The following is a 25,966-nucleotide window of genomic DNA, read 5'->3' as shown; positions in this document are numbered from 1 at the left end:
CCGCGACCTCAGCCCAGCGGAGAGGATTAGATGAGCCGAGGTCTCTCGAGGTAGCATCGGTTTGTTTATCATGAAAATTACTGCATAACACATCGCTTGTGTGAATTGTACACCACCATGAAAAATGTATTTTTTTTTTCTTAGAATTAATGATGCCGATGAATAATAGCCTTTGTATAGTTTAGTTTTTGAACAATTTTATGCTTAGAGTGATTATAAAAACCGAAAGGAGAAAATGAATTGTTGTTTCCCCTTCTGGACTGTGACAGCTCATAATTATTTTGTCTCTTTATGTCCGGTGCCTTCCGCGGACAACAGGCTCATAAACTAAAAAGATGGATGAGGCGTTTTCTGCTGTCTTCTGTTAATGATCTCATGCAGTTTTGGCAATGACATCATTGTAGACCTTCTGCGGTCATCAATCAGTCCAATCTGGAAGCTGTTATCCGACGAGCTGGCAAGCCATCGACCCGGGACCGTCTTCAAGCTGCATGTGGGTGGGTGGGTGGTGGGGAGTGGAGAGGGCAGGGTGGAGCAGGTTGGCTTTACATGCCCAGAAAGTTCAGAGTACCTTCAGGCAGATTTGAACCCATGACCTCCCGGGTGTTGGTTCTCAGAGGTTCTCCTGTGCGATTGGCCCAGGGTTCTGTGTTCTGGCCTATCCAGCTAGCTGATCTGCAGGGACCAGACCAGCGCTAAGGTCTGGCCTCTTCTTCTTCATCCCACCGCTGCAGGCTATCAACAAGCAGCTGCAAGTGGAGGAAGACGGAGCAACAGAGAGCAGAACTGCTTTTTCTCTTCCTCCCAGGTCCTGCTCTGGCGCTGAGAGGCTTCAGGGAAGGTGTTTGTGCTACAGAGTGGCTTCAGTGAGGGACCTATTGTTCTCCTCCCAGAGGCTCTCAAATCAATACCTCATCTCTCCGTTTCTCTCTGCGAGAGAGAGAGAAAAAAAGAGAAAACGGCGCCACAGAGGAAAAAGGCCCATCGACTTCACAGGGTTCGCTTTCATGATTCATGCCACTGGAGAAGAGAAAGAGGGAAAGGGGAAGAGAGAGTGGCAGGGAGGAGGGGGACACTGCGGGGGCCGGTGGTATAAAGACACTAGAAAAGGGAAGCGACCTCTGGGTCATCGCTCTCCTTAGCACCACACAGTCGGCCTATCTATAGCCGGAGAGCCCAGGACGACTGATCTTATTGTCTTAGAGGAAGAAAACGAGGCTGACCCAGGGAGGCGTTGATGCTGTCAAGCTAATTATAGCTCATCCATTCTAGAACCAGGGAGTTCATCTAGCTGCTGCACTGAAATACTCTTCTCCCATCATATGCCATTAAAATGCTAGCTCTGCACAGTTTAAGACGCAAGCATTTCTCCTGGACCACAAGCACTCAGATTGATCTAAATGAAGACGATCAAACTGGGTTTAAAAACAGCCACGACCTGAAATAAAAAGTAAAGTCCGACATTTTCCAGTTCATCTTGAACTTCAGCCAGACATGAACCTGGGAGCTCCGCAGTAGATGTTCATTTCTTCACCACTTCGCCTCGACGCCATGCTTTCGGCGCTCCGCCGTGGATTACGTCTTCCGCAAATGTGAAAAGGAAAATGTAATTCGCCTTTTCACGGGGGGAGCATCTTTATGGCTTCTCCCTACACAGGTGTCTCTGCGTGAGCGCGCCAGATAGAGACAGAAAGGGAGCCTAAGATGTCTTAATGGAGTTATGCAAATGCAGGAGGCCCCATAATCCCTGGGCTAAGTATTCCGCCAGAGATGTGGACCGTACAGCTGCGTACAACGGGGGATCCGCTGCGCATTTCCTCTCGGCTTGTACACAGAAAGCTTTGATACAGCCATATATCTCAATCCACGAGTTGTGAATACCTACAGCAGTTCCCCCCTCAGCCCCTCCTTCATGCTACCTGCCTGCTGCTTCCATCAGCGCACGTCTTTCCTCGCCAATAAAACTTATGATTTCTAGTCGCTGGCAGACGTCCAGAGTGTATTCAAAACACATTTTCGGCACATGTGAACATATGCATTCAGTGTGTCGCTATTTATAATGCTGCCTGCGTGGGTGTTTGTTTACATGTTTATGGGTTATGCCATATGATTTTGTTCTCTGGAGAGCAGAGGGTTTCCTACGCTCCGCTGCTTCCAGGGGTTTCAGATTTATGTGCAGGTTTGCTTTTATTGTGCTTTATGGTTCTCCGCTGGATGGGTCTGCCACGTTCCAGGGTTCCTGCTCCAACGCGCCGGTGCAATGTGCAAACGAAACGAAACTCGTTTGCATGTCTCCTACGTCGGCGCGTGAGTCAGCCAGCCTGCAGAGTCTCCTCCGCTGAGGGGGTGACCCCGAGTTCACAGGGAGAAAAAGAAAGGAAGGAAGAGAGACACGTCCTCCCTTCTTTCGGTGACTCACACCCCCAGCGTGAGCGCAGGCCTCTACCCACAACCCCCTGCTGCTTGTTTAGAACAACAACAGTGGGATCTCAGAGGAGCTGGCAAGGAGACGGCAGCAGACGAAACAAGGGAGGAAAAAAGAGAGGAGGGGGAGCTGGGTACTTCCTGGGATCTCTGCTTTGGTGGTACCAAAAGAAAACGAGTAGAAGTGATGTTAAAAAAACACACACAGGGAAAGCAGTAGTTCCCGTTACACTTTTTCCACATTTAGCATGCCATAGCAGCAACTCTAAGGAGTGAAGAATCCTGAGTGGTTCTTCTTTTTACCAATAAAGCTAAAGGGCAGAGAGCTCCAGAGTCTGGGGCCACAGCTGAGAGGGCTCTGTCACCTTTGGACCACACCTTGGTCACATGACCACAGGTTTAGAAGAGACGTAGTCAAAGTCTTAACAGACAACAGCCAGTTGTTGGGTGTTGACAACTTTTTTCACACAGAGCCAGGCTGGTTTGGACGGTTCATCTCTGCTCTCACAGCCCCGACATGTCTACAGACATGAGGGCTTGAATCAACGTGAAGGCGTGATAGTCGCAGGGTTGCAAATGAGTTTCAACACACAACTGTTGACTCTCCTCCAATCTCATTAAGATGTGTTTAAGGATGTCTAATGGAAATTGATCAGTCATTAGGATCATTTTGGGTTAATCCAATTAATCAATGGCAGCTGATTGAGGATGGTGGCAGAACAGATCCATCGCAGCTCCGGGTTGGTCCCGACACTTTGTCACTGACAGCTCGGCTGTCAGCTGCAGTTATGGAGGACTTTTTTAGCACATGTGTCAAATTGCAGGTCTGCATGGGAAATGAAAAACAAGAGCAGATTCAGCTTCATCCTAAAGCAAACTTCTGAACAGGATTCTAATTCTAATCTAATTTCTGCATGTATTCACTTGTTTACCTTAAACGACATGTTGTGGGAACAATCTGTAGAACCTCCTGCCTCTTTATTGAAATCTTGTCAAACATTTGAACTGGTACAGAATCCAGCAGGCAGAGCAGATTAGATTTCCTAAAAACCGAGGCAGAAAATGCGCAAAACATACAAAATGCAGATAAAAATGAGAATCGGAATTTAACATATATAATTTCACATTAGAGGATAAAAGCTTTGGATTATTTCATTTTGTACATGTGTCTTCATTCCAAATATCTACTTTGATTTTCCTCTTGGGTATAAAAAAAAAAGAAAGAAAACAAAATCACACTTTTCTCTACATTCGCCCGCTGATGTAGCCATCAAGTTAAATATTTTGCTGTGCAGCAGGGAACCAGCCCGCAGCACTACTGGGTGATTGGCTGAATGATCGCTTCAGTCCGGGTCAGGGCCTGTGGTGTGAGAGGGTGGAGCTAGAGGCTGTGGGTCAGCAGAGCAGTGGCCCGTGGCTGGTTTCCGACAGTCCACACGAGTGAGAGAACGAAAATATATAACTATATTGACCATGGAAGGCCAAGCGTTGTCCGGAGCCGAGTTAGAGCAGGTCGAGTTTATAGGGCAGAGAAGATCACCGTCCAATAGTTTAATGCAACGCCTCTCAGATGTCATTTGCACTCGGAGATACAACACAGCTAGAGGTGTTAAATGTTAAACACAGCACGATCAAGAAAGGAAAGATTTACCTTCCCATCACATCCACCAAATACAGACACGAGTTTCTGGTTCGACACTCAGAGCCGCCACAGAAACCTGCCTTGCTCAGGTTCAGTCCAGGCAGATTAGATACTTATAAATGCCAATTTTAAGAATAATCATTTGCCTCAGAATCTTTTTGACACTCAAAAAAAGAGAAAATGTCACCGCTACTGGCTATGAGACATAGTAATATGTTTTAATTACCAACTTAAGTTAGTTGTATTGTCTCAAAGTGATCAGGTGATCATCTATCTCTCATCTAACATCCATACCAGTAGGTGGTAGTAATGCACACCTTCAGTTTTCTTGCTAACCCAAAAAACACCAAAAGCGGAAGAAGTCGAAGATTAACTCTCTCATTGCCACCAATAGGCAAAATGATAAAAGTGTCAATGGTATCAAAGAGTTCATATTCTATCAGCCCCATTCATATCTGAAAGATGAACTCCATGACAACAAAACCGATAAACCAGTCAACCAACCAACCAACCACTGAAACTAATTAACCAATTAATAAACCGTCCATTCAAACATCCGTCTCGATGTTAACATTTATCAACTATTGAGACATTCAACCAACAAGCAATGAACAAAACCAATCAACCAACAAACATTTTCATTTAACCGCTGGAGTCAACTAATTAACCAAACCATTTTATCAAATAGTCAACCAACCTGCTTGATTAATTGATCAATCAACCAACCATTCATCCGTCTAATGCAACATCTAGCAAATCAACTAGTTAAACAGCCAATAAAGCAAGAAGCAAATGAACCAATCGACTAACAAAGTGAGAACCTAAACAACTTGCCATGTTAATGCAGCAGGAAATTCATCCAGCAGCAGGTCCAGTGGCTGAATCAAGAATTTTCTGCAGGCTGCAAGTTTAGAAACCATCTTAAACAATCTTAAATTTAGCTTGAGTGTGACAAAAAGTCAAAACAGGGTCCTATAAAACTAGATGCTCCAAGCAAAGCAGCAGGAATGGAGTAGATGATGAAGGACGAGGCCACAAAGCTGAATATGGAGAATAAAGGTCGAAAGAAAGCACAAAACCCTGAGGGACGCCATGGCACAGAGGAGTCAGGCTGCTGGAGGTTCAGGATATGAAATCTGAACTCAGCTGATATTATAAGAACCGTTTATTCCATAAGACGTTTTTTACACGTTTGTAAAGAGTAACTGAGTCGTAGAACAAACAGAAACTAACATTAAACAGCATAGAACGTTTTCTGTTTCTAAGTGTCTCTGTGATAAACTGAAAAAAAGTAAAGAGACAATCTTTAATGAATCGGTATGGATTTTTGACTTGATACTATTCCCCCACAGAGATGCACAAGGAAGTGGAAGGGATTTAATTGGGGACTCAGGAAAGGGACAGAAAAGGGCAGTCGTGAGTAGAATGGAAAGAAAATCTCCCAAAATAGAGGAAGGAATGCCGGGGTAAAAACCCCGACGACGTGGACGACTCACGTATCCGCATGACCTTTTTGAGAGTGAAAATCTCTCGCGTGTTAAGGTTGTCGAACATTTTACCAGTAAACAGACACGGCTGAGATATGTAAAGCGGCGAGACCAGATATCTAGATTTGATTGAATAAAAACGGTGAAAGTACTCCAGGTGAGACGAAGTGAGCAGACGATAATTGAGCAACCTTTTGCGCCAAATACGCACCACACGAGTGGGTTTTTTTTTTCCCCCCCGTTTTTCCCCCACTTAACCCTGCCTCTCCACAAATGTTTAAAGGGCTTCATTCTGCTAAATTGTGCTTAAAAAAGGGCAAACTGCACTCATCCACACTGCTGGTTAAGTAGAGAAGCAACCGAAAACAAAAAAAAAAAAGCCCAAGAACAGGTGAGTGACAGCGTGGCCCCTGCTTGCTAAAGCACTCCATTGAATTATTTAGCTCCTGCATAAACATTTCCCTCCTGCCACCGGGAAGGAAAGGGCCTCCTCTTCCTGAGTTATGACAGTAAACCAGGTTTGGCGGCGGGCCTCTTCAAAAATAATAGGCCTTTAAGGGCTTGAGTTAAAGCAGAGGGAAGATTCTCCCTGACAACTCACTCGGCGGCGGCGGCGGCGGCGGCGGCAGTCGCCGAGCTCCACAACCCAAAGCGCCCAAGGGGTCTTAGGGTAGTAATGAAGGACCATTCTGCTTACTTCATAAACTTGTCACATCTCCTTTCCATTTTATTTCCTGAACAAACCTGATTATTTCTCTCCCCCCGCCTCACCCAACACTTCCACGGCGCGGGTCAGTTAATAAATATATCAGTTTGCCATCCCTTTAAAAAAAAAAAATTGCTGCAGTATTAAAAAAAAAAAAAAAAAAAAGCGGCGTGGGAATAAAATATGGATGAGGTTGCCGCGGTGCTCCAGGTGTGTCAAGTGTGATTTAATATGAAGGACAGGCCACACAGCGAGGGAGGGGAGATAACTGACGAGAGCACTGGCGCACAGCGTGACCTCTGACCTCCGAAGAGCAGCTAGTCAGCTAATACTGCTGGGCGGAGCCTCACCAACAGAGCCTGACCAATTAGCAGCCAGGAACAGAGCCTGACCAACCTATCAGCCTCTCTGATCACCTAGAAGTCACATCAATCTGTTGGCATCTGCTGGAATCCAGTTTGTTGTCGCCATGAAAGGAGTCAACACTAAAATATTTTGTGAATTAAATCAGGATTAACTGATTAAAACGAAATGTAATTATATGAAGGTTTTGAGCCAAACAGACAGTTTTTACGGAGCGAGATCTTTAAAGGTTTCCCAACGTGTTGGATGGTTTAAAAGCAGCAAAATCCACATATTTTGGTATTTAAATAAATGAATAAATACAGAATCATAAACCCTAAAGTTCTTATCCGATCAAAGTTATGGTTTGAGAAAATGCCCTGTTACATTTATGTAATGAGTCTCCTTCGATGTGTACTTTTCCAGATTTTCTAAGGTTAGAGATGTAAAGAGGTAAATTATGTTTTGCGATACGACAAAATGAATTTGGAAATGTTTCATTAATGAATAACCAAGTCTTGGTACCTATAAAGCAGGATGTGCTCTGGACGTTTTCATACGAAGCTCCTGAATGTCCCCAATGTGGGACAGTAGAAAATATTTCTATTGATTTCCTTTAATTTAATTACAGTTAAACAACCAGTAAAGAAAAAGACCAGCAACCAGCGCACCGACCAATCAGGAAGCTAAGCCACCATCAACTAATAAACTAGTCAATTAACAAATAGATATCTAACCAATGAACCGGTTATCTCAAATAACTAACCAACCAGTCAATGCACCAAACAGCTATCTAGCCAACTAACCAATCAAATCACCTAACCAGTCAAGAAATCAACAAGACCAACAATTTAGCAACTATTATCAATTTGACTGAATAACTGGACGTCTCTGAGACCATAAACGTTAAGGTTCACCTGCCAGTCGGTTGATCGGTTGTTTGATTGGTTTATTGATTAATTGAATGGTTAGCTGGTTTATGTCTGCCTTGTTGTCACTCGATAAATGGGCCTTCATGTTGATTGGTTGGTTATGGAGCTGATTTAGGCGTGGCTGGTTGGTTTACAGCCATGCCAGCTGTAGTGTGTAGGTTGGTTATTGATCTGATCTGGTTCAACAAAATGAACCAATTGTTCCTCTAGTTGATTTGTTGGATGTTTGGTAGATTATCAATCGGTTTGAGAGGTTGACTGATCGGTCAAACCAGACAGCTGTTCATCAACGCTGTTATCGAAAATATCTGATCTCTTAATGTATTCTGGTTAATTTGCTTGTGATTTATGAAGGTTTTAATTTGGTATTTATCCAAGTTTTCCACGTCTTTCTCTCTCTAGAGCCCCAGGACAGGAAATGGCCTTCCTTTGGTTGAGCGGATGGAGGTTTATGGACCGTGAAGGCAGCCGCATCGCCTCCAAAACCTCCTGATGCCGGTCGCCTTGCTGGCTAATGTTTATACAGCTTCCCCTCATGTTGCCAGCAACTCTTTACACCTCCCCTTGTTTTCCACCTTGTCTCCCATCCCTGACCTCAGAGCGCCACCTCCCCCTCGTGCATCACTTCTCCTGTTTTTGTGCAAAAGTGGCAGCCTGCGTTCCCGGCAGAGAAACTCCCTGTTAGAGCACAAACGGTGAGCTGGATCCAGTCGGCAGCAGGGTTTCTCAGCCGCCCCGCGTGCCCTCTAAATCTGCTGAGCCCCGACAAAAAAAAAAAAAAGAAGCAAACTCTTTCTCTCTCCCGTCAAAAACTCACAAAGGGGCGCAGGAGTTGCTCTTGAACGGCGCGACACGACAGCTTCGCACGCGGGAAGCGCCGCCTCCTGCCATCCTCCGCGAGTGGAGCAGTCAGGAGCTTCACTCTTTCAACTGGAAACCTAATTTCCACCACAGAGGAAGGAGCGAGCTCTCCCACTTCCAGCTCCCACATTTGCATTTCTGCTTAACAAACAATCAGGCAGAAAGCCGGCGCTCTTCTCTCTCATTACCAGCAAACACACAGCCAGAACAAACCGAACTACGACCAGCTGATGATGGGCAGAGGTGGGCACAGTGGTCAGAAATTGTTCTCAGGTAAGAGTAACACTACTTTAAAATATTTTCACTCAAGTAAAAAGTAGCCATCTAAGTAATTACTCAAGAAAGAATTAAAAAAGTATTTGGTAAAAAGCCTACTCAAGTACTGAGTAACTGATCAGATTATCAATAATTTAATATTTAAAAATGACATCATCAGATGGACCAAATTATGAAGCCAAGTGAAAATGTTGGTATTTTAAGGATCAAAATGACAAAAAAATAAAATAAAATAAAGAAATAAAAAAACTAAATCAGGCATTTTTTGATTTTTCAAATCGGTTTCTTTCAATAGAAACTTATAAAACTTTAACAAAAACTGCCGGTGTGAGTCTGTCTGCTGAGTTTTTGGTTAAAATAAGTTTGTTTTTCATTCAGTGGGAAGAGAATCCAGAAATTTGGCTCAAGTAAGAGCAGAGATACTTCATAATGAAATTACTCAAGTAAAAATAAAAAGTACACTGTAGTAAAAATTTTTTTGTTTTTTTTTTTAATCAAAAAAGTTACATAAGTAAATGTAATTGAGTAAATGTAACTAGCTAGTGTCCAGCTCTGGTGACGGAGCTCAGTGGGCAGCATGGTTGACCCCAGTTGACCCCTGTGAGCCACGGGGACAAACTGTGTGGAATTCCTTTTCCTGCTTAATGGCTCCTGGTGACCCCTGGTTGCCGGCGCATATATATACATTCCACTTAATTAAGATGTGATTTTCTTTTGTTTCTTTTGTAAGTTTTATGCAAATATTTGTGATATTTATCGTTAGCAACTGTGTTGAGCATCCATACCCAGGAGTTTTGAAAGTCATTTCTGCAATTGATTCACGATACAAATCACCTGCACATACCCTCCACTCTTCACTTGTTATGACATTTATTGCCAAAAACCAATTGCTGCAACAGAAAAGTCAACCATCCATCCAATAGCTAACCCATTTACTGTGCCGATTTTACATCATCACCTCACACTGAATGTTTTAGTTCTTGCAGGATTTTGCTGAAGAAAATTTTAATAAATGTGTCTGTGATCATAAACCATATTTTTACTCTCTACTTTGACTAGACCCTGATCTTTGGCTCGATCAATCTGCCCACCATCTTCCTTCTACCTACTACAGACAAACCCCCCTTCCTCCCACAGCAGGATGCTGCCACCACCATGCATCACCATGGGGATGGAGCGTTGTGTCCGTTCTATTGTCTATGCGTCTTATTGTGACGCATCACTTCCTGTCACAATAAAACATGTTGAACTGTTGCGTTGCCAATAATGCCGGTTTTGTACTTGTGTGCGTAATATATTCAATCTGGATGGGAAGCAGCTGCTGCACACACACACCCACGCATGCACACGCAAACACACAAACACACATAGAAGCTGCAGCTGGCTGGATGACACATTATGGATGTGTTAATTCATCTCCTCTAAGTTGGTGTATGGTGTCTGCTGCTGGCCGTTCATTAATAGTCCTGTTTTAATTAGCCATTAATGAACCCACACCCCATGTCACAGATAGGACATGAAAAGTGTGTATGTGCGTGTGTGTGTGTGGATGTGGTAGCACATGGACAGCTCCATTCTCCCTCAATGGCTGCAGAACAATTGGGGGGCCGAGGGGCCCACTGCTAACTTCTGCGCTGCAAGACAATGGCAGTCACCCAACGTGATGCTCCACTGCCCCTACACACACATGCATACACACACACATAATCTGAGCCCAGCTCTCCAGTCCATCGCCTGCTTCCCTCCTGAAAGCAGCATGGCTGCATCTGATTGGCTGCGGCAGACGCCCGGCGCTGGTCAGAGTCCACGGCGACAGAAAAGGGATTAAATATAATTAGCATGAAGAATAAAAACAAACAAACAAGGATAGGGGACGGGGGTCAAAGAGGCAATCCGTCTGTCTCTCTTAATTAGCGTTGTTTACTCAGCGACACGTTCGGTTCCTGATTCCATGTTGGGTACATGCGCCGCGCGTGCAGACGTGCACCGAGCTCTGCTGCGGTGCAGTCACTCCGTCCTCACCGAATACATCACCGAGAACACACACCGACACCAGCCTGCGGTCTGTGGAGCTTAGAGAAATCAGATCTCAATCACCAATTAGACTCAGAGAAGACAGATTTCTATGAAAGACCGCAGAGATGGATTATTTACGAATGCAGGAAACATGGCAACACCACTGATCATCGTCAGTAATATCTGAATATCAGACAAGCATAATCTGAATAGAGAGAAAAAGGAAAATAAATTATGAGAAAAGAGAACAGTGGAAAACTTAGACTCTCTTCTTTACAGGATTATTTTAAGTCAACCACACTGGAGGGTTTTCAACCATCAGTAATACTGAGGCAATACTTTGACTAGGCAACTGGAAAACTGTCCGTTTTTGATTTTTGACCCTTCAGAGCTTTACTTGCTGGTGCGCTTTGGATTATTGCCCAACTCCTCTGAACAAGCCAGGCAGATTAGGACTAAAACTATTCAAGGTTCACCTTCCTCCTTTCAACTGTTTCTCTTTCCTCTGTGGAACATTATCCCTCTGATTTAACTCGGGTAAAATGACACCAGTTTACTCATGAAACACTGCTTGAAAAGTTCTTTTTTCATGTGTGGTTCATATGTCTTAATTGATACAATAAATAAAATATGCCTGTTTGATTCCTAAAATGTTAATTCCTAATTCCATTTAAAATTTGTTACAATAAAATCATTCAATTTCAGTTGAAGTGCTAGACGTATGATTATTTTTCATAAAATACAATCTGTCTACTACCACAAGAGCTGCTTGAGTACAGAAAAGAAAAACACAGACTGAGAACATGTTGCATTCCTTCAGTCTGTTTTAAGCAATAATTGTAAGCTTAGAAATGCAGCTAAGTGACAGGAAAGTGACTATTACAATGTTAATAACAGTAGAGTTGTGTTTTATTGTAATTTATTTAATGTGTTTGCATTTATTCTGCAGGCTAGACTCAGAAATGTCTAGAAAATCTTCATTTAAGGTCACATATTTACATTTGGCATAAAGGCTGTGATATGTTTTAACTTCAGGATTTAATTCTGAAGTAAATGAATCCTAAAAGTTTTGAAATGAAAGTTTTTTAAGAATTAAATTCTTAAAAAACTTAGAAATTCAGCAGAGATTTGGAATCTAGGTTTATAAAAAAACATCTCCTGTGATCTAACTGTACTGGAAACTATCCATCCTAGATTTCTTGGTAAGCATTTTTTTTTTATTCCAGTTCGAAAGTGAGGAAAAGTTGCTGAAGGGGGTTTTTAAAGTTTGCGAATCACAGAAAACCCATCTCTGGAAGTTGGCAAAAAGCAGAGCTAACTTTTCTGTTTCTGCGCCGCATGTTTCCACATCCTGTTTACAAGAAGTTTTCCACTAAGCCAACCTGACAAAAACTCAGGAGCTCAAGGCACATGTGCGTTTAAGCATCTCTGCCACCGATTCCAAAAGCCCGAGGCTGAATCCACAAATTTGTAAAACAAACCTTTACAGGCAGGAAGTGTGTCTACAAAACTCTCCCTTTCGGTCAAACTCTACAGACACAGAGCGAACGTACCGATCTCAGCTCACCGGCGCATGGAGCTCTAGCAGCGCGCCAATGAGGCGAGCAGAACAGCAGACTATTGATCTGCACATGTATAAATATTTGTGATGAGATGATTGATGATGGGATTTTTAAATCTCTTTGGCATTGCAGAAAAAAAAAATTGCATTTGCCTCCAAGTATCTTCCCATCCCGGCGCTGAGCGCTGCCCCCTGGGGAACTCATAGCTGCAGTGGGGGGTCAGTGAAAACTGGGCTGAATCACAGTGATTAAGGATCTGCAAATCAATAACTGCTTTATATTAGATTTACTTACCGTCCTCGGAGCGCGGCGAGTCAGCAGAAAGATGCGGAGGGGGGGAGAAATGGAGTCAGATCCCGCTAAGCGTCGGCAGATTGGGCGCTGGTAGAAATCGTTAGGCTCACATCAAGTCTTCCAGGCGTGATAAGATAATATAATCATCTCTGAACGAAACAAAGGAGCCAGGGCGGCCCCTTTTGTTTCTGCTGATTTCAGAACTTCTTCTGTTTGTGGATGTTGAAGCGGCGAGAAAAAAAATTAACTCAAACCCCGTCAGGAATCAGATTTGATGGATGGGAGATGATGTGACGAGGCTTTTGTTTTCAATAAGGCCGGGGGATTACCAAACGGAATGACCGGATGCACATGGATTGTACTAAAATGGGATTCTTGTAGAAATAAATGATAAAAAAAGAACTAATCTTTGGTATTTATACGGTGACAACTACAGCTTGATTAACAAAAAGTGACAAATATATTGTGATCCATAACACAGTGATAATAGATAGAAAACAATGTAACAAGAACGACAAAGTACTGAAATAAAGCAACGATTACAAAGTAACAAAAGTCACAATTTTATCATAAACCTCTACAAATTGAACAAAAAGAAGTAAAGTAGCAAAAGCAAAGAACTGTTTCTGCAAATCCTGATATTCAAACTGTAACATTTCAAATGATAAACTTTTTCCAACTCATCTGCATTTCATAACTCACACATACAGCATCACGAGAAAAGATAAGCTTGAATAAAACTTACCTGAAACAACCTGAAAAATTCTCCTGAAAACAGATTCAATTTTTTTTATTTTTCTTAATTCTCTCCAGTCTTCGACTAAAAAAATGCCAAATGAGGTTTAAAAGTTGAGTGGAAGGAAAAACAGTGTTAGAAGAAGCAGGGATATCCCCTGCCTTGTAATCAGAATGCTGCATCTGAGCACATGCATGGAAAGTTTGGTGGAAGGAAAAGGTGTCGTTGGGAAATGGTGCTTATAGCTTGGCGCTTGCTAGCTAATCTGGATCCAGGCATCATTCCAGAAAGTTTAGTGGAAGGAAAAAGAAATTAAATGTGGAAAAGAGCATCAGTGATAGCACTCACTCACTTAGAGACAATCATGATGCAAAGTCAATTCAAGAGTTTGGAGGCTTATAGACTGTTGCATCCAAGCATGTTCATGGAAAGTTTTGTGGAAGGAAAAAAGAAAGCACACCCAACAGCAGCTGAATCAAGCAGGCTGATTCATCTACAGCCAGAGTCGGCGCTTCAACATGTCATGTGACATCGATGTGTCGTATTTATGTAGTTGAATATTTTACATCTTCCTGATGACATCCCACTGTTGGAGATCCACCAGCAGTCAGAGAATGAACTCATCTCTGGAGACAATTAGCCGCTCTCTCCTTGAACACACACCGCTGCCATTACTGCTCATCTCCATGGCGACACCATGCCCCCCCTGTCCCCTCCACCACCACTGTTCATCTCACAGTAAATCTAAATAGCTGAGCGCCGTTAACCCGCTCACCTCTTCTTTAGCTGACTGTGGGTTACGGGGGGGGGGGATGTTTGTTAGCACACAGCAGAGCTGGGGTCATCCTGCGGGGCGGCGGGGGTCATCGGGGGGAAGGAGGGGCTCTTGTCCATGGAGCTGTCCTCAGGTTGTCTCCATCATGGAGTTGTGGGGCCACGGTGCGCTTCGCGCCTCTGATTGGACTCGATCAATGAGCCGGCAGAACCCGGCAGAACCCGGCCGACTTGGTTAAATGTTATTGTTGGGAGCCATTACCCCCACAATCGGCCCGCTTAATGCGAGAAAATGACATTCATTAAACGGCTCCGCGGGGAGGCCCCCGGGGGCTCGGCTGCAGCTGACCCTCATTCACCACCCAGTGAGTGGGGTGTGAGGGGGACGAGGGGGGGGATCATGTCAAAGGCTCGCCTCCCCCCTACACCTCCCTTCGCCTCTTCCTTTACAAGCATCTGTGTGTCTCACAAAGTACCTGAGACGGAGAATGATCCGGAAAACCGGGATGATGACATCATCAGAGAGCGAGACGGAGGCCCAATAATGAGTCACACTCCACACACACTCTGATAATGTATATAAAACACTCAGCCCAGTAGAGAGAGCGAGAGGTGGAGCGGTGTCAGCATCATCTGATGCCGAGTCCCTGGGAGAGAATATTTCTACAGGCGGCTGTCCGCCAACGCAGAGCCTTCCTTTGTCTGGCTCTTATTCGTGGTGAGGAACGCGGGGACGGCAGCAGGTCGGGGGGAGGAGGACAGCCGTGGCCCCGGTTATTTCTGTTCATACCGCATCAAACCACGCAGCAGGACAAGCGCCGTCACTGCAGAAAGGAGATCCTTCAGCATCTTCCATGTCTCAAATATGAGAATTTTGTTTAAGTTGGATTTTTTACTTTCCTGGAAGTCAAAGGTGTACCTACTGAACACTTACTGGAAGGGGGGTGAATATTTAGATACTTATATTTTTGACAGATAAAAAGAAATTTTGTTGATCACAACCGTTTTGTAAAAGGAAAAGGAGAATGAAATACTGAAGGGAGTGAATAGTTTTTATATGCACTGAAAATTTCCTTAGGATTTGTTTGGTCATGTTTGAGGTGCCAACAGGTTGAACTAGACACTTAGCTAGCTACCCTCGGCTAACTCATTCACATGCAAAATATTAAATTTTTACCAAAGTAGTCAAAGTCACAACTGATCCCTGGAACATCTCTGGATGTGTTTCACTTGTTACTTCATAATACTGAAAAAATAAGCATATTTCGCTTAGTATCTAGTGTAGCTACTTAGTGATAGCTTAAATGTTAGCATTCAATAAATATTTGTTGATTAAATGCAGCTAGCTGTGGAGGCTTATTGAAACCAAGTATTTATGGACACCACGCAGCGCGACATCACGAGTGGAAGATCCCTGCAGGAGAGCAAAAAGCTGCTGACTGACGAAGACGACCGTTGGTTTTAGCCGTCAAGTTGTCAATATAACACACCAAAACTTAAATGTACGCTTGATATATAAAAGGAAAAGGGAAGCAGTGCTTTGCTGCTAATTGTCAACACTATGACAACTAGAAAAAAAGGTCAGGAAATAGTTTTCATTAACAAAAAAAATGGCGAGGGAGATGGGAAGTATTTAAGTTATGCTAGCTTGACTTTGGCAGCCGTAACATGTAGATATGATGTGGAATTCGGTGCGTTTCGGTTCAGTTAAATAAAAATAAGGTGACCTTCACACCAACTCTGACAGATCATCAGTAGAGCAGGTGGTTAAATTGGCTAACAGCAACATCAGCAAAGTAAGCCTAAAAACATACTATTAGGACAGAATGTTCTGTTATTTGTGTGGGAAATGTTTGAGTGGTTTCTGGTGTTGAATCCTGAAACATATAGTGGCATTGTTGTCAGTTGTTATGGCAACGAGTCTGTATGTAACGTAGCCAATGCAGAGAGCGAGAAAAAAGTGAGAGTTGTTAGTAGTTAGAGTTAGAGTTCAGAGGTTTTTCTGCGTTATTTTTTCCTTTGCCCATCCAACACTAACACAAGAAAAGAACAGATATGTAGGAGTGAAGAAAAATGTTTTTCCTGAATGTTTTTGGAAAAAAAAAACAACTTACGTAACTTATGATTACTAGAGCTTGACCTCAAGAGCAAACAGACAGCTGAGGTTCTGTTTCCACCATGAAAGACTGGAGCAGTCCCTCCACTAATGATGACTGAGCTGAGATGTCCTGTAGCTAGTAGTTAGCATCAGTAACTGGTAGAAATGACCAGCATGGCCAGTTTAACCCATTAATGCCTGGAATCTGTAGACTCCAGGGTAAAATGTCAGCAGACGGGGGAACTATAGAAGAGCCCAGATTTGGGGATCAGACAGAAATCTAATACAGTAATTACACAAAGCAATAGTTTAATGACATTTTCTCGATACTAAACTTGCATACGGTGCAGTGTGAGCCTAGCTCATCAGAGAGAGGTGCAATAATTATCACAGGCACCTGTTATGGCACAGAAACAGGTGGAGCTCCAGCATTTGTGATCTCACATCTCAACGGATATTATGGGGAAGACGCGCACTCGTCTGTGTGCCGCTTCCATTTTTGTGCCAAGAGGCTAGGCGTGTGTGTGTGTGTGTGAGTGTGTGTGTGTGTGTTAGGTGCTGAGTTAAGCCTCTGATTGAGAAACAAGCCACAGTAGCAACATGCTTTGCTGATTCCCCCAGCATCTGTCTCAACCAGCATGGGGCCTCCATGCGTGAAGGAGGAGGCAGCTACCGAGAGACACCGTTCCTTCATCTCCTCTTCCTTTCCTCTGGCTATGGGGAATGAACATCTCTCTTTTACTCTCTCTCATGTCTTGGAGGAAGGCTTTTAGAAAATATTTTCTTGGTTTGCCTTGCAGGGGACAGACCTGTCCTGGTTAGACCCCGCCTCTCACCCAATGACCACAAGGGATAGGAACTAGGATCCTTCAAGCGTAAGCCGGTACGGACAATGGATGGTTAGTCAGTGTTCGGTCACACAGCAACGGGGCATGCTTCTTTACCTGAAAAATGACAAAGTACACATAACCAAAATAAATCCCATTTTTTGATGTCATGATTAATACTGAAGGTCTAAAGCAGTGGCCCTCAAATGGCGGCCACATATTCCGGCCCACGAGTCGCCTGTTTCTGGACTCCTGACCACCAACTCACTGTCTGCAGGTTGGCCAGATCCTGATCCAAAAAACACTGAGGATATTGATACGTTCCATGTCTGAATAAACCACCCCTCTGTGACGTTGGTTTGGCATCGTCATCTGCTGACATAACTTTTATATGATAAATCCTTTCACATTCAATGTTCCCTATATGAGAAGCCTTACACAAATATGACGTGTTTGAGTTGGTACACGGACCAAAATGCAGACAGGAGCTGGGAGCATGGATCATGTAGAATGTTTCAATGGTAAAAAAAAAACATTATGGGAAAACTTCCAAGAAACCACAGGGAACACAGGAGTCCAGAACCAAAAGCCAACAGGATAAACAAAGGACGCAACTTAGTATGACAGGAGGAACCAGCAAAGAGTAACAGCAACAGAAGTGATTAAATACTGGGAAAAAGGATGTGGAACAATGAACCTGAGCTGACTGGCTCAAATAGAGTAACAAAGAATAACTAGATAAGAAATAAACTAGAATCACCAAGAAGGACTAAAAATAGAAGAAGACTGATCTAACAAAAGAAAGAGATTAAGGAGCAAAGAATAATAAACTTCAAAACTCGGGATCCTAACATATACTCCCTTCTTTTTATGTATTTGTTCTGTTACGAAAGCAAACATTCTTACTTTTGTATAATATTTTAATCAGATTTTGGAATTTTAACAAAAACCAATGAACAAAACACTGAAAACAAATTTACAGAACAAACCCATAAAATAATGATTTATTATTATATAATATTAACAGGCGCTGCCTCTCATACAGGTGTCAGTTATATTTGTGGGTTTTCGTGACGCACTCTCCAACTCACAATTAGTGGCAGTTTTTTGATATGGCCGACTTGGGCAATCACCCAGGGCGGCATGTTGAGGAGGGGTGGCATTATTGTGGTCTACACAATGGTCTACACTTCCCTGGAGGTATGAGCAGGTCTGGACTGGACCGGATCTTTGGGACTCTGATTTATTTCTTGTCTTGTTGATGAGGCAGTCTGGGCCAAGTTTCAGTTGTCAGAAAGAAGGTTGAACGACTCCATAACTGCAATGTGAACAGACTCTGGCTGCAAAACAGCCTTTAGTGATCACACATCCACCACTTCTGAATATTTGACACAAAGTGTTTCTGCTGATGGGTTTTCTCCGTAGTTGCATCTATGCATTATGTAGCGTCAGTTTAAAGTTACTTTTTTGAGGGTTTTTTCACATATTTGCAGTTCTACACACAGGAGATGAACGACTGAATTTTTTTTCTCCATTGTGAAAGGTCATAATCTAGATTGAAGCGCAAAAGATCATTTTAAAACTCCCTTATTGCTTTCTTAAGGTGATGGTCGTCTTCTAATCTTGGCATTGTATCTTGTGTTAAATATGTGTGGTTCCTATCTACCTGACTTATTCAGGTGATTGTTTACGTCTTCCTGCCTTTGAATTGTGCCAAGATGCTGCTTTTCAAGAGCTGATCACTCCGTTCACTGACAGATAGATGGACAGGAACTAATGCATCTCTGTCAGTATTTAAGTCGGTCAGGTCGACGGCCTTCTGGACTCCATCGTTCAACGCCAAATCCTTCCAAGAAACTTTTTCAGGTGAAGCTACTCTCATCTCCTTTGATTCCGGCCCTCTGTGCTCGTTCGTAACCGACACAATGGAAACCCGCGTCCAGGCAAGAGCTAAGCAAACAAACAATAGAGAGCTTGTGTCAAGAGAAAGAGGCATATCATTAACACCAGAGATGTAACTGAAAGGAGCCAATCAACACCTGTTTTTACTGTTATCGCACTCACACATAGGAAAAAAAAAAAAACTGTCAGAGCATCTAATGTGACATTTTTACCATAAAATTCACAAAATGCCAAGCGTTTACAGCTTGGAGAATCTAAAGCTTGTGTGGTTTATTCCTGAGAGCCTGGTGTTGCTCGAGCAAAGCTATATAAGGGAACAATAAGTCGGTGACTGTGGTTCTTCCAAGCGAGTCATCTCCAGCAGCCAGTCAAGCTATCATTATCTGTTAAAGAGCCTTCGTCCCTATGGATCATCATTACGAGGCGCATTAGAAAATACTTTGATTAAACTCCCCTAATCCAGCGCAGACAGCTGCAGTCCATTCACAGCTGCCTAATCTCCCAGCCACTAAATACCACCGAGACAATGGGCAACAAATGACAAGTTATGTGAAAGAGAAGGAGAGAGAAAACAAAGCGACGGAGAGACACAGAGAGAGAGAGAGAACAGATAATTCCCTCCATCAAAGGAGAGCGGTAAACAGCGCTCATGCCAGGAGACGGCTGATGCTTTCTCAGGAGTGAAAAACGGGCGGCAGAGAAGGAGGGATCGAGGGAAAGTGAGGGGAGAAATAGGAGGAGTGCGATGGAGGCGCGTCTCCCCGTCAGATGGGAGATGAAATGTTGCACGTGGAGGAGAGATCTCTTTCAGCGCGACTACAAACAAGGCGAGGCTGCTGATGGGAGATGCTGCAATCAAGATGAGAGGAAAGAGACAGAGAGAGAGGGGGGGGGAGGAGAAAAAACCCAGAAACTACTCCTCAATGGTACAAATCACCGCAGGGAGGTTATCAGGGCCGTCGGCAATCACTATAATGACAACATGGTGTGACATGATAGTTACAGCACTCATAGAAAATCATTCGCCCAGGCTGGGGAGGAGATAGGCAGGCGGGCAGCTTCATAAATACAAGTCTGGCTTGGAGAGTCACATTGTGTGTGTGAGTGTTGCTGCCCAGGTATTCAGGGTGACGAGTGTGTGAAGGATGAGCAGGCGGAGGCGTGACCGCACCGACTTGTTTGTTGTTTTCCTGCGGTTCTTCCTCTCTTTCTAGTTTTAAAATCAGATGTTGAACATGGCAAGAAAATATAAAAAGACATGCTGCATAATGTAATCTGTCACAAGGGCCCCATTGATGCACAGCACACCGACTAAAGTGTTATTGCATTAATCAACAGTCACAGCACCACAAATTACCGCCTAACCCTTCCACATGGATTCAGACCCGATTGTGTGAACTTTTAAACGCCACCAGTAGCACACAGATCATCTAGAGCGACTTTCAGTGTTCGTGTCCTGAAACCTGGCAAAGACATAAACAAGATGTTAGCAACGGTTCTCAAATGATGCTGCACGGTTTTGCTAATTTGCTACTTTGTGTCATTTAAGAAAAGAAAAAAATTGCCCTATGAAATGTTTTGTTTTTGTCCCATTGATTATATTTTTACATCTTACATTCTGTTTCCTCTTTTCTAAATTTAGCAAAAGTGCCTAGCTAAAATTTAGCTTCACTATTAGCAGCAGTGTGCTGACCGCTGGTCACTATCCTGTATTCTTTTGAAATGTTTCTAAAAATTCTTAAATTTCATCTCAAAATTTCGCAAAATCTTTAGGTATGCATGTTTCTAATGATGACGAACACGCACGTCTCTCCATGGAAGGAAGATTGGGAGGTAAATGAAAGCACCACCTGGACTGACCTGGTCACTGCATTTCTTAGCCGGAGCAAACATCATTAACATTTTGTCCCCTGTCGATGTGTGCAGCACTCTGGGTAATTTGCCGCGGTGCACCTGGATGAATCAAACATGGCCGCACGCTCTGGGTAATAACCAGACCCAATGAAGTGAGGAATATGAACACACGGCGAGCACGGCAACATTTCTTCCTCTTGCTGCATTGCTTCCGTCTATTCAACCCTAACCACTCCTCACCCTCCTCCTCCTCGTGCTCATCCCCCCCCCCCCTCCGCTCCTCTGATCTGCCTGTGAAGGTGTGCAGTGCAGCAGCAAGTGAGCCTGCATGTATTATTACCCATCCACCCTCTGTGTTTGTGGCGACTCGCCGTCCACTGTATTTGGACAGATGATTTGGAAACAAAGGAGGTCCAGGTTAATGCGGCTCAGCTTCGTGCGGGAGAGGCTGCCGGCAGGGGTCAGAGGTCGGCTGATGGGAAAATGCAAAGCCAGTGTCGGACTCGCGTCTCAGTGTGGCTGTGTGTGGGCAGCGTGGAGGTCAGGGTGGCAGCAAGAGTGAGTCATGGCAACCACACAGGCCTACACACACACACGCGCGCATACACACACACACACACACACACACACACACACACACGCGCGCACACACACACACACACACACACACACACACACACACACACACACACACACACACACACACAACTCGCTCCCAATAAGCTCACAAACAAGGTGCTGAAGGGCAGCATAGATTTTATTTACAGAAAATCAATTAAAAGCTGTTTTCAGCCCACAGGAATGAGGCAAAAAAGAAAAAAAAGAAATATTCTCCCACATTACGTTTGAGTCTCAGAAACAAACTTGGAGCTCTTGCAGGAGAAAAAAAGTGTTGCGGCTTAATTTTTTTTTTCCCCAATCTCAAATAAAAGGTCAAAGAAAATGAAGGAAGAGAAACAATCAGGAAGAAAAACAACTGGAAGAGGAAAGAATCAGGGATCAAGTGCTAGTTAACCCAGATCAACTGTACTGAGGCAACTACACAGACAAACAGATGATAGACGAATTATTACTCTAGTAAATTTATGTTTAACCATAGCTTAAATGTCATTTTCAGAGCAAAAACTAAACCCTAATTTGACCATTGGTGTTGATGTATGGCTTGTTTTATATAAAGACGAGAAATCAAAGAAAGGAAGTTTATAATAGTGAAAATCTGCTAATATGGTTTCCCAGCATATCTGACTGATTGGGATGCTAGGAGTCCATTGTGTCCATCTGAGGGACGATCTGAGGGACACACCGTCTCTCTGGCAGCAACAAGTCCAGACAATGCTAACCTGAGCTAACATGGGTTATACAATAAAACAAATCTGATTTACAATAATAGTTTGTTCCTAAATCCAGGCTGTAAAAGAGTAATGTTTGCATGTCATCTCTAAAACATCAACAACTTCTTCACCTTGAGCTGCTTTTGATCTCCAGTAAACTCACCAAAGTCACTCCATCATGACAAGAAAAGAGAAGCAAGCTATGTTTTCCATATTGGGGTCATTTACCATGCAATAAACAGATCTAGTCATGCAGCATAACCTCTGGTCACTTCCCCTCCCCCCACCCCCCGTTTCCAGAGCTGCCTGCAATCATGGAAATGATTCCCGTCGCCACAGTAGCCTCCATCCAGCAGACTGCAGAAGTCTGAGGCAGCAGTAGTCAGAAGCCATTTACATAATAACAGCTCATCATTCAGAAAGGACCTTTTATTTGTGGCATTAGAGGAAACTGTCAGGATGTCACCCTGAGGAGGTCCTGCGCTCCACGCTGGGGGACGATGTGGCTCCAACTGGCGGGTGGGAGGACAACGAGGGCGGAGACAGAAAGGAAATGGTCGTGCAATGGTCCGACTGGACAAAGAAAAGAGCTGAAGTATGGAGGCTGAAAAGGTTTTGACAAGGCGTTTGAATATTGATGAAGTACAACATTTCGGTTTAGCTAACTTCAGCTAGAACATCATTGTCTAGATGGAGTTAGCCAGACTTCAGCTAGACAACAAAATCTTGTTTATGATATTGTTCAGAAAATTCACTTGGTCTATGTAGAACGATGTGCTAGAAGACCTCAACCCCGGCCAAAAACTAAACCAACCTGCACCCAACCAATCATCTCAACCACAAAGCAGCAATAAACCAACCATTCAAACTGCTAAGATATTTACCCATACAACTGACCCAATAAACCAAACAAATCATCTAAAAACACCCAACAACCAACCATCCAAACCACCAAACAGTCAACCAACCAACAACCTGTGTCCCTGGTCATGAATGGAGACACAACCTGGAGCAGCTTTCCAGCAATCAATGACCAATAGTTGAGCTACACCTTGGACAGGTCACCAATCTGTCACTGAGAAAATTCACCGGTTTACTTATTGCCTTGAGGAAGACCCATAGCACTACACCTGCATGGCAGCGCTGCCTAATGATGGGTAGTTTTGGAGCAAATACAAAAGTCTGAAGAACTGGTATTGTTGTTTTGTTTTTGTTTTTTTCAAACTAGTGAGGAGAAAAAAACTGGACTTTGCTTTGGGGATACATTTGCTCTCGGTTGCCTCTGTGGATCCTAAATTCAAAGTTTTTGATAAACTTTCAGGATTTCTCACTGGAAATAGGAACATGTCTAAAAGCGTAAGCCCTCTTGTATCTCTAAAGAATGTCTTACTTTCTAAACATGTTGCATTTTCTTGTTGTTGCATAAAACTTGTAGGATTTTTTTTGGAACAACGTTGTGTCTGTGCCCTCAGAACCTTCAGCTTATGACAGTGGCCAAATTTGACTAAATCCCTGTTTATGTAAAATCCGAGAGACGTCGATGTTGATTTTCCTCTTGTTTGAACAGGCAGGAAGCCAAAGCGCACACCGCCGTGAAGCACAATCTTCCTCTCTTTGCAACTTCCTGAACGTGTGACAGGATATCACCAGCAGCCACTCGACCCGGGAGCCGTTTCTCCTCATCTCTGCCGCTCCTCGTGGGCCTCTCAGCATCCACTCCTTTTCCCTCAGACTCGCTCCTTCTGCGTCTCTTCCTACCCTCGTCGCCTCTCACATCATTTGACATCAAAGGGGCCGCGACAAGTCTCGCTGTTTACCCTCCCTAGCAGGCGCTCATTACAAAAACATCAAAATAAGCCGTGCAGAGAGGCAGGACGAATTAATGATCTCCCTGTGCCACCGGTGCCCTTCACCCCTCCCCTCTCTGCTGTCGTCACCCGAGTGGTGCCAGGCCATTTGATGCGGAACAAATGCACGTGGAGGCGAACGTGTAGCAGGAGACATATCACCGCACACCCACGCGTGTTTTAGTGCCAAGGCCCGTGGCTGCTAACGACCGTTCAATTAGAGGAAATTAGGGTGGCATTGTGAGGTCCATGCTGTGACCATTAGTAGCAGGAGAAGCGTGGGCCAAGATTAATCCCTCAGAAATGACAGTGAGGACCTGGCAGGTCACCGTCCAGTAGGGCGGAGGGACAAACGATGATGACAAAGCCGCAGATTGGGTAAAACCTGTCCTGAACTCGCCCTCCTTCGTAATTACAAGGTCCGGCGCAAACTGAGCTGCGAAGATTGGGTTTTAAATCTTTCATTGCGTTATTAGCCGGTGCTACGTGGGCGCAGCCAGATCCAAACACTCATTAGACGAGCAGGTTGAAGCGGGAACCTCATTAGATCAAGTGATTTCATACACAAAAGCAAACCTGATTGTTAAATCAAAGCACTTTGCCAATGCGTTGTGACACCACGCATACATCAGGTTGCTCCCAAACACATGGCTTTCTCCATGCATGTAATGCCGGGTTTTTATTTTGAAATTAATTCCTAATCTAATCTATACAGCCCTATTAATAACTATTATAAAGCACTCCCCGGTCATGAATTAATCAGGGATTGGTAATTAGTGTAAAATTTGAATGCATGTTGTAAACCCACATCAAGTGTCTGGCACTAGACGGAGGTGCCAAGCCATCGCTGTACTAATTAGTTTGCAATTATGTTTAATAAGTTCTGTGGAAGCCAATCATGTTGCAGTAGGGGAGCTGGGCTCTTCTGATACAGACACTGTGGAACCAACATGGAGGAGCGTCTTTACATCCACTTCCTCACATGTGCATCCGCGAACGGCAACTTCGTCGAGCTCCAGCCAACATCTGGAACATCTGGCCTCTTCCTCTTCAATCTGCCAGATAAACGGGCTGCTGGGGTGTTCCAGCGTCTCTCCTGGAACACTGTTCTTAAATAATCCAAACGTTGGCGCTAATTTCAAGATGTGTCGGAACACAAAATTCATCGACAGGAAGGTCGATTGTTTTTAACCATTCAGGAAATCCTGGAACCTTTTAGACGTTGCAGGAGACTCGAGAGCGGACGTTCACCTTTTACCAACAGTCCAATAACACTTCAGTGATAATGTTCAGTTCTCCAGGTACATAACAAAAATTAAGACTTCAACATCGTGGATGTTCAATGAGGAAACTCCTGTATTGCTCAGTTGATCAAGAGACCAGTTCTTTTCTCTTGCTACTGCATTGGTTCAGTCTGGGTTAAGAGTTTGGGAAATTGTTTTATACTTAATTATTGTATCTGAATGAGATTCAACATCAGGGCAGATGAAAATATATAGAGGATAGCAGCTTCCCAGTGAGGATGGAAAGGATGCCTGGGTTTCCACCCGGTAGAAGAGAGCCGCCAAAGTTAGCAGCAGAAACCTTTGACTTGTTTCAGAGGAGTGAGCCACAGGTGGTGAGCGAGGGATGAAAGGCGACCCGGACCCTTTAAGAAGTGAAAACTGTTGTCTTTCTTGGTCCTCCAACTGAAATATTCCCGGGTGAGGCTTGGCAAAGAGCAGGTGCTTTCCCAGCTTCTTTAGGCAACGCAATGAGGCAACATATTAATGGTTAAAACTCCAACCGTTCGCTACAAAGATCTCCTCCTGGGCCTGATGGCAGGGTTCAGCTGGGACTGTTGGCTCAGGCCCTCAGCTCAAACAGCCTGTGCAGTGGTGTGTGTTGGTGTGTGTGTGTGAGCTCACAGCCACCGCGGTGCCATTTGGACCGGTGCCTGACACCCTCCGTGTTAATAAGAGTAATCAGGGCCCCCATGCCTGCTAGCGCACAGCAGAAACATGGCGTGGGCCCATGCAGCCACCTGAGCGTGTTTACCCAAAACACACACTGCCA

At 44.0% G+C, this 25,966-nt stretch overlaps 1 long non-coding RNA gene across 1 annotated transcript; it reads left to right on the top strand.

The window, feature by feature from the left end:
* The first annotated feature begins 7,626 nt into the window (after positions 1-7,626).
* On the top strand, positions 7,627-9,915 carry LOC106962628 (uncharacterized). The gene is made up of 3 exons (XR_001428015.1): positions 7,627-7,687; positions 7,936-8,667; positions 9,730-9,915. It is a non-coding gene; the product is annotated as an uncharacterized LOC106962628 (long non-coding RNA).
* The last annotated feature ends 16,051 nt before the right edge of the window (positions 9,916-25,966 follow it).

This window comes from Poecilia latipinna, unplaced genomic scaffold, assembly GCF_001443285.1.
Source record: "Poecilia latipinna isolate Pla-1442-1.1 unplaced genomic scaffold, P_latipinna-1.0 Scaffold1440, whole genome shotgun sequence".
Classification (NCBI taxonomy): Eukaryota; Metazoa; Chordata; class Actinopteri; order Cyprinodontiformes; family Poeciliidae; genus Poecilia; species Poecilia latipinna.
This window is presented reverse-complemented; position numbering and strand designations above follow the sequence as displayed.